Raw genomic sequence first — 9,514 nt, forward strand, 5'->3', positions numbered from 1 at the left:
GCGTGGGGTGAACATTTGCCATATGGACACAAAACACTCGCCTTTTGTATTGTGAGAACGCATCAACATTCTTTCTAGCCGAACCAACTCAACCCCCCCAACCCCTCCAGGGGAAAAAAAAAAAGGTTTTATACATTCATGCATAATTTTATACGCAGGCCATATCAAACTATTCCTCTTCTCCTTCCAATCCAGTGCCGTTGTTTTTTTTATATGGAATGACAGTAAGGTAGAAAGAGGGAAGGTGGATGTTTCACACTGAAGGAAAAGGGTAAACATACAGTTGTTAATTTCAGAGAAGAAGAGGTGGTCTCTTTTTCCCCAGGAATCAAGATTCTCCCCACCCTCCCCAACCCAATTCCTTCCGGTCTGCCTGGAACAGGGTCACCTTTCATTTCCCACCATTCCGCCTCCTAACCCCGCTGTTAAAGGATGATGAGAACTGTAGTCCGTCTTCCAGTTTGAGGAAAGCCCTGTGCGTTTAAAGGGACGGATCTGGGAATTGGCGCTTCTCACATCCAAATCTCCCTCTTGCCTATGAATGCACACACTCTAAGCCCAATGATTTCTCTCTCTCTTTTTTTTTTTACTTTTTGCCATTCTCCAAAAGTTTCTTCTTTCCTATTATTGTTGTTGTTATTATTATTATTACTAAAAGAAAAAAAAACCACAGCACTATACCCACTCCAGCTGTCAGCTTCCTTGCAGAAGGCTGGGATTTTGACTGACAGCTGAACACCTGTTCTCTTGTCCTGGGAGCAGCCAAAGAAGGAGAGGAACCTTCATTAAAATCCCACTCATCCCAGAGTCTCCCCCCCCCCACAAGCCTTCCCAACTCCACCCCTATGCGGAGCCAAGCACCCGCCCCTGACCCGATACCAACGGGCAGGCACACCAAGCCTGGCTCCTGCCCTCCTCTCTTCCGCCTGCCAAGCCGGAGGTCCCTTATTTCTAGCCTTACTCCAAGGAGGAGATTTTTTTAAAAAGGGGAGAAAAGGAAAGGAAACAGGAGGGAGGGAGGAGGGAACCCCCGATCAGTTGCCTCTCTTTCCAAATGCAACTGGGTATACAAGCAATCGCCACTTCAAAGGGTCCCGATCACTTTCACGCACCGAAAGTGGAGAAAGTTCAAAGAGAGCCCCCCCGTCCCAAAAAAAACAAGCGAGCAACGAAGCCAACGGTGAGCTTCGCCCAGCTGCAACGGCGGCCGACACTCGTCCCGAAGCTACCTGGCGCTCCGGACCCCGCACGCTTCTCTCTCTCTCTCTCTCTCTCTCTCTCTCTCTCTTTCAAAAGCCCCCCCAAAGCTACGTGGGGGTCTCCTCTCCAAACTGGCGGCGGCTACTTTGGCAAAAGTTTGAAAGCCGGTCAGGCATAGGAGAGAGAGAGAGAGAGAAGAAGAGGTGGTCTCTTTTTCCCCAGGAATCAAGATTCTCCCCACCCTCCCCAACCCAATTCCTTCCGGTCTGCCTGGAACAGGGTCACCTTTCATTTCCCACCATTCCGCCTCCTAACCCCGCTGTTAAAGGATGATGAGAACTGTAGTCCGTCTTCCAGTTTGAGGAAAGCCCTGTGCGTTTAAAGGGACGGATCTGGGAATTGGCGCTTCTCACATCCAAATCTCCCTCTTGCCTATGAATGCACACACTCTAAGCCCAATGATTTCTCTCTCTCTTTTTTTTTTTACTTTTTGCCATTCTCCAAAAGTTTCTTCTTTCCTATTATTGTTGTTGTTATTATTATTATTACTAAAAGAAAAAAAAACCACAGCACTATACCCACTCCAGCTGTCAGCTTCCTTGCAGAAGGCTGGGATTTTGACTGACAGCTGAACACCTGTTCTCTTGTCCTGGGAGCAGCCAAAGAAGGAGAGGAACCTTCATTAAAATCCCACTCATCCCAGAGTCTCCCCCCCCCCACAAGCCTTCCCAACTCCACCCCTATGCGGAGCCAAGCACCCGCCCCTGACCCGATACCAACGGGCAGGCACACCAAGCCTGGCTCCTGCCCTCCTCTCTTCCGCCTGCCAAGCCGGAGGTCCCTTATTTCTAGCCTTACTCCAAGGAGGAGATTTTTTTAAAAAGGGGGGGGGGAGAAAAAGGGGAAAGGAAACGGGAGGGGAGGGGAGAGGAGGGGAACCCCCCGATCAGTTGCCTCTCTTTCCAAATGCAACTGGGTATACAAGCAATCGCCACTTCAAAGGGTCCCGATCACTTTCACGCACCGAAAGTGGAGAAAGTTCAAAGAGAGCCCCCCCGTCCCAAAAAAAACAAGCGAGCAACGAAGCCAACGGTGAGCTTCGCCCAGCTGCAACGGCGGCCGACACTCGTCCCGAAGCTACCTGGCGCTCCGGACCCCGCACGCTTCTCTCTCTCTCTCTCTCTCTCTCTCTCTCTTTCAAAAGCCCCCCCAAAGCTACGTGGGGGTCTCCTCTCCAAACTGGCGGCGGCTACTTTGGCAAAAGTTTGAAAGCCGGTCAGGCATAGCGGAGAGAGAGAGAGAGAGAGAAAGAAGAAGCTCCGACAACAATCCTGCTAGTTTGTAAGCATACGGGGCACCCACCGACCCAGCCTCGCCTCGCCCGGACCCCGCCAAACTTTCTTTGGGCAATACGGTAGCAGCGGAGGAGAAGAAGTGCCAAAGCGGACTTTCCAACTCGGGCAGGTCCCGAATCCAGCCCGAGCGGGAGAGCTTTGCCTGCCTGTCAAGCCTACCCCCATCCCGACCCTCCTCCTCCTCTTCTTCTTCACCATCTCCACCTCCTCCTCCTCCTCTTCCCCAGCGTTTTGCACTCTTTGCAAACTCCCGGGGAAATTGGCTCGGGGCGTCTTGCCGGTGAAGCCCGACCCGAGTTCCGTGCGTTCTGGCGGGCCGGCCGAGCGAGCGAGCGAACGAACGAGCGAGCTCTCCAGAGGCAGGGCAACCGGGAAGCGAAGGAGCCAGAGGAGAGAGAGGGTGGGGGAGGAGGGGGGAGAAAAAGCGGCGCTTTTGCCCACCGTGCGCGCTTCTCCCAACCCAGCTCGAGTTGAGCCAAGTCCCTGGAAGCGGCCGTCATCTCGTTCCCACCCTCTGGACGAGGAAGAAGGAGGAGGAGGAGGAGGAGAAGAAGGAAGGAGCCAGAGGAGAGAGAGGGTGGGGGAGGAGGGGGGAAAAAAGGCGGCGCTTTTGCCCACCGTGCGCGCTTCTCCCAACCCAGCTCGAGTTGAGCCAAGTCCCTGGAAGCGGCCGTCATCTCGTTCCCACCCTCTGGACGAGGAAGAAGGAGGAGGAGGAGGAGGAGAAGAAGGAGAAGGAGGAGGAGGAGGAGGAGAAGGAGAAGAAGGAGGAGAAGGAGAAGGAGAAGAAAGAGAAGGAGGAGAAGGAGAAGAAGGAGAAGGAGAAGAAGGAGAAGAAGAAGGAAGAGAAGGAGGAGGAGAAGGAGAAAGAGGAGGAGAAGGAGAAAGAGGAGGAGGAGAAGGAGAAGAAGAAGAAGAGGAACCACCTGCATCCTTTCTCGCCCTCCGAGCAAGGAAGGGGGCGACGCGAAGGGAGCGCGCCCGCGGCAGCGCTTCCCACGCCAACTCTCCGCGAAGCAATCCGAAGCGGCGAGAGGGGCCACTTCGCCAGCGCGCAAAACCCCGCGCTTCTCCGGGCGCCTCGGATCCTTTGCCTCGGGCGATCCTTTGCCTCGGTCAAAAGCAAAGCACCCCCCCCCTCCACCACTACTACCACCACCACCACCCCATCCCCGGTTCCCCGGGATCTACGCAGCGCCAAGTCACGCGCACCCCTTTGCCCCGGGCCAGCCGCTTGCCTCTGGATGCCGGTGCGAGCCCCCACCCTGCGCGCGCACGCCCCCCACCCCTGCTTCCTCCTTCTCCTCCCCTCTTGCAGCCCCGGACTCTTCCCCCCCCCCACAGCCCCACCGGGGCGCCTCCAATGCCCCTCGCGCTCCAGGCGCCGCTTCTTCTTCGCCCTGCCTTTGCCTTGCCCAAGCGCGCACGAAAGGGGAAAGAGCGGCCACCCGGCCGCCGGACAAGCCCGGGGGGGAAAAAAGTGCCCGGCCGAAGGGTTCTGGGAGCCTCCCCTGGAAGAAGGACCCCGGACCGGCCTCTTACCTGCACTTCAGCTGCTTTGGGTGACTTTCCAAGTACAGGGAAATGTGTGTGTTTGGGATGGAGGCTTCGGAGCGCGCATGCGCCATCTAAGTTGCCCTGATCCGGGATTTTTTTTCTCCTCCCCCCCCCCACTCCGTCTCTCTCTCCATTTTGCTTTAATTATTGAATTTTCCAATTTCTACCAGGGGGGCAGGCGGCTCGCAAAACCCGGGATGGATTTTGCAGCCACCAACTGCCCCCCCACCACCTCTCTCTCCGCGAGTAGAGGAGAGCAGGGAAACCGGGAGGGGAAAGAAGAAAGAAAAAAAAAAAAAAGCAAGGAATGGACTTATTTCCCCAAAGGCAGGGAAGCCTAGGTAAGCAGAGGCGCCTGTAAAACCCGGAGTGGAGATGAGCTACTCTGCCAACTCTTTCCTTCTTCTCTTTACTCATCTCCTCGGTTCGGCTCCTGCGGGCGATTTCTCCCTTCGGCCCAAACAAACCCAAGCTTCCCTTCTGAGCTGCATCCTTCCCCCCCCCCCCAAAATAACCGGGCTGAGCTTTGCCATCTCTTTGGCCAAGCGGCAATCCAGGCGATGGATGACCTGCCTCCTTTTATCACCTGCTAACAGAGAGTTTTCACGGTGAGCCTTCTGGTTTGGATCCATGCAACCCTGGAAGTTTGTCATGGCGCGAGAAAGGGTCGGTCGGTCGCTCTCTCTCTGCCCAGCATTTGAACCCACTGCATAAACCCCCAAAATGGCTCCAGTGGATCACCTGGGGATCAGCTGCTACCTTTCAGGCTGATGTCCAATACACCAGAAAGGTTTCTCCGGCCATCAAATCGCCTCTTTGAGTTGTTTTACGAAGGGAAGACTGAAGTTTTTATTTATTTAATGTTTTTAAAAAACTAAATTTTTATTTAATGGCTCCTTCCACTTATGACTGTATGACTGTAACTTTGTTGCTTGTATATTGATATTCTTTCCTGATTGTTTATTTATATCCTGTGACTATCATTAAGTGTTGTACTTTATGATTCTTGATGAATGTATCTTGTCTTTTTATGTACACTGAGAGCATAAGCACCAAAGACAAATTCCTTGTGTGTCCAATCACATTTGGCCAATAGAGAATTCTATTCTATTCTATTCTGATTTCTTATTCTATTCTATAATTCTCTTTTCTTTTCTTCTCTTATTCTCTTCCCTTCCCTTCTCTTCTCTTCCATTCCATTCTCTTCCTTATTTCTTTTCTATTTTATTCTATTCTATTCCATTCCATTCCATTCCATTCCATTATTTCCATATTTTCTATTCTATTCTATTCTATTCTATTCTATTCCATTCCATTCCATTCCATTCCATTCCATGACTATCATTAAGTGTTGTACCTTGTGATTCTTGATGAATGTATCTTTTCTTTTTATGTACACTGAGAGCATAAGCACCAAAGACAAATTCCTTGTGTGTCCAATCACACTTGGCCAATAAAGAATTCTATTCTATTCTATTCTATTCTATTCTATTCCATTCTATTCTATTCTGTTCTGTTCTACAATGTTCTACCTGTCAATGACTACTTCAGCTTCGACCACAACAATCCACCAGTACACAATAGAGACAAACTTAAGGCAAACTGCTCTAAAATGCAACTTCAGCAACGATGCCTGCGAATGCACTACCTGACTCTATGGTCTCTTTCCCTAAACCCCCAAAACTTTCACCTTAAGATTGTCTACTATAGAGCTCACCCCATTCCTAAAAGGTCTGTAAGGGGGGAGCGGATAAAGCGCACCAGCGTGACTTCCACCCCTGCCTTACTCTCCCCATGTACTTGTACCCATTTCCTGTATTAATATCCATGTTTATGTTATCTGTTAGATATCTGTTATCTAATACGTGCTTGGCAAAATAAATAAATAAAAACCCAAATAAAACTTAGCACGGGCATTTCACAGGTGCCATAAGGTCTCTTCGAAGAAGACAGACTTGGGCATTTCCAACTGTAGCTTTGCTTTTTTTTCTGGCCAGGATTTGGTTTGCAAAGAAATTGGTTTGCAAAGACTTGGCACCCTTACAGATGACTTTTTAGCCCTCAGGTAATACACCTCGTTTGCCCACAGATGTTAAGTTACCGGGCTTTCCAAAAACCCTATTCTTTTCTCTTTCCAACACTGCTCCCACTATGATAGTTTGGACGTCTTTGCTTAAATGCCTCATGGCCTTAATGTCTATTTGAAAACAAACCAGTTGTGTGTGTGTTTGTGTGTCTTTGTGTGTGTTTTCTAGGTGGTGGGGACAACCGAACCTCCTCCTATTTCTATACAGTTAAAAACATACTTTAGGCTAAGTTAATTTGGCCTACAGAAATACAGAGTGTTCGTCTTGTCCTTATCACCAACAAGCCAAGAGCCATAAAATCAGCTTTTACTTATGCAACAAGTCCAGGGGTAAAATCTAAAAATTTTCCTTACCGGTTCTGTGGGCGTGGCTTAATTGGTGGGTGTGGCTTGGTGGCCAGGTGACCCGGTGGGCATGGCTTTGTGGTCAGATGACTGATTGGGCATGGCCAATAATAATAAATAATAAAAATAATAAACAAAGTATATACAAAACTTGGGAGCGCAGCGGTCTACCTTTTTTAAAAATAGAGGCACCGGTCTACTAATTGCCTTTTCTTGGGAGCGCACCGGTCAACCTTTTTTAAAAATAGAGGCACCGGTCTACTAATTGCCTTTTTTTGGGAATGCACCGGTCAACCTTTTTTAAAAATAGAGGCACCGGTCTACTAATTGCCTTTTTTTGGGAGCGCTGATCAGCTGTAGTGCGGCCCTTTGAAGCGCCGCGGCAGTAATTTAAGGCCGTTTGCAGCTATATCACCACCGAGAGCTTCAGGGACAGAGAAGAGGAACAGCGAGGCGTGGGCGGTGGGGGGGCGGTGCAGGGATTTTTGCTACCGGTTCTCCGAACTACCCACCCCCATCGCTACCGGATCGCGCGATCTGGTCCGAACCGGGAGCATTTCACCCCTGAACAAGTCCCACTTCAGGGGAAAAAAAAACCTCCCCAACTTTTCAGGCCTAAAACCAATGCTTTCTGAGGACTATTTTCTCAATTTTTTTTTATAATGTTACAGGTGAGCTCCGCCAATATAAAGTCATGATCCACAGGTGAACCAGTGAAGTACGTCAGCTGAAAGCCAAGAATCACTACGTGGCTCAGTGGCTAAGACGCTGAGCTTGTCGGTCAGAAAGGTCGGCAGTTCGGTGGTTCGGATCCCTAATACATCCTGCGTGAGTAGGGGGTTGGACCCTAGATGACCCCCAAGGTCCCTTCCAACTCTTGTTACTGTTACCCACATGCCTTTCCCAGCCCTTCCAGAGACCTTCTGCGCCCCAAGCAGGGGTTCTGTTGGAGAACAGCAGGCCTTCTCTATCATAAGTTAAAAACATTTTTGCTAGCAAGAAACTATTATTCTTCCAGGTAGAAATCCCCAAAATGTAATTCCGAAGAAACAAGAGAAAAGAGTTCGAATGAAAAGAAAACTTTCCTGGGCTTAGGGCATAGCAATAAGATTACTTGCAGTCGCACATGTGTTGTGTAACTAGATAAATGGAGCAATAAATAATAAATTAATAAGTAGCTCTAAACAGGCCCCTCTGGTGCTCTGTCCTTCCTTTTTTTCAATGAATACCCCACAGGTCCGAAATCTTGGCACAAAAGCACTAACCTTTGGTTCCAACTGAGCTGTCCAACACCTGTAGCAAGCATCTGGAAACGGTGGGTGAGACCAGGTTCTGCTTTCCCAGCGGTTCAGCACCCAACTATAGGGAATACACGAAGAAAACACAATAAGAATCTTCTTTCATTGACTCGCAAAACTCTTTTCTTTTTTAATTTTTTTCTTTTAATACAAACATTCCATCATTCATTAGACAGTGTGTCGTCTGGGTACAAACTTTTTGTGTTAAAACTTCCCACCATATTCACTGTTTATATCTACTCTTATTTTAATACTAATACTTCATACCTATCTATTGTCGTAACATTTCTCTTCTTAACTTATTTAACTTTATTATACATGACTTTCATATTTATCCTCTAACCGTTGATAAAATAAATCCCATATATTATAGTAATCAGATTCCTCCTTTCCTTTAATTGCAAGCGTTAATCTATTCATTTCTGCACATTCTAATATTTTCTTACTCACATTTCCATCCGTAGGAATCTCTTCCCCTTTCCAATTCTGGGCAAATACAATTCTAGCTGCAGTTATTACATGAATAATCAAATACACATTTTCTTTATTATAATTTTCTGGTAAAATCCCCAGCAGGAATATTTATTTATTTTTGTCACAACAATACATGTAGGTATCATACAAAAAGATTATATAGTATATAAACACATATATGAGTAAATATAAGGAGGTATAAGCATATATATATATATAGGAAGAAGAAAAGAAAAACAATAGGACAGGAACGGTAGGCACGCTTGTGCGCTTATGCACACCCCTTATGGTCCTCTTAGGAATGGGGTGAGGTCAATAGTAGAAAGTTTTTGGTTAAAGCTTTTAGGATTATGAGAAGAGACCACAGAGTCACGTAAAGTATTCCAAGCACTGATGATTCTGTTACAGAAGTCATATTTTCTGCAATCTAGATTAAAGCGGTTGACATTAAGTTTAAATCTATTAGTTGCTCTAGTATTATTGCAATTGAAGCTGAAGTAGTCTTTAACAGGAAGGACATTATAATAGATGATTCTGTGAGGTTTTGTCGAAGGCGACAGAGTTCCAAGTTTTCTAAGCCTAGGATTTCTCGGGTTTTAAATCGATACGACTTGTCGAATTCTTAATGAAAAGGGGAAGGGTGGCACAGTCACATCATACTTGATCACGTTTCAATCCAAAATCTATCCTTGTCAGTTCCCTGCGGATTTAAGATGGGTAGCGAAAAAAGACAGATAACCTACCGTTTAGGAAGAAAGGCTGTTGACTTTCCCCTATACCTGTGATGGCGAACTTATGGAACGCGTGCCACAGGTGCCACGAAGAGCCCTCTCCACAGGCACGCGAGCCGTCGCTGCAGCTCAGTTCTGCGCATGCGTGCTCACCTCCCGCCGGCCAGCTGGTTTTCAGGTCTCTGCTGCGCATGCGGGAGGTGCATGCCCTCGGGGTGGGGCACACGGGGGGGTGTCACTCGTGCATTGCATTATGGGTGTGCATGCGCATTTGCACACACGCGCACTGTGGGCACTCGGTGCCGAAAAGGTTAGCCATCACTGCCCTATACTTTTCTTAAAAAATAGGTGAGTGAGGGTAATAAACCGGAAGTCCATGTGGCTTCAAAGGAGCTTTGAGCTTAAGAGACGTCGGCCCTGAATGTGGCGTGTTGAGGTCTTAAGTCAGTTCTTCTGCTTTTTTATCTC

At 48.2% G+C, this 9,514-nt stretch overlaps 1 protein-coding gene and 1 long non-coding RNA gene across 4 annotated transcripts in view; one reads left to right on the forward strand and one right to left on the reverse strand.

Annotated features, from left to right (window-relative positions):
• CASZ1 (castor zinc finger 1) overlaps positions 1-4,238 on the reverse strand; it is a 346,407-nt gene extending 342,169 nt beyond the window's left edge. Inside the window, exon 1 of the mRNA XM_058160962.1 lies at positions 4,098-4,238. The gene's annotated coding sequence lies outside the window, so the exon portion shown is untranslated. The remainder of the gene's footprint in view (positions 1-4,097) is intronic.
• The window catches only part of LOC131186968 (uncharacterized), an 8,461-nt gene extending 553 nt beyond the window's left edge, over positions 1-7,908 (forward strand). The window contains exons 1-3 of one of the 3 annotated variants that reach the window (XR_009152462.1): positions 3,934-4,117; positions 7,215-7,371; positions 7,780-7,908. This is a non-coding gene — a long non-coding RNA (uncharacterized LOC131186968). Of the gene's footprint in view, positions 1-3,933; positions 4,118-4,338; positions 4,454-7,214; positions 7,372-7,779 lie in introns of those variants that run through there. The other 2 variants (XR_009152461.1, XR_009152463.1) reach the window with 2 other exon arrangements.
• The last annotated feature ends 1,606 nt before the right edge of the window (positions 7,909-9,514 follow it).

This window comes from Ahaetulla prasina, chromosome 18 (genome assembly GCF_028640845.1).
Source record: "Ahaetulla prasina isolate Xishuangbanna chromosome 18, ASM2864084v1, whole genome shotgun sequence".
NCBI classification, from domain to species: Eukaryota; Metazoa; Chordata; class Lepidosauria; order Squamata; family Colubridae; genus Ahaetulla; species Ahaetulla prasina.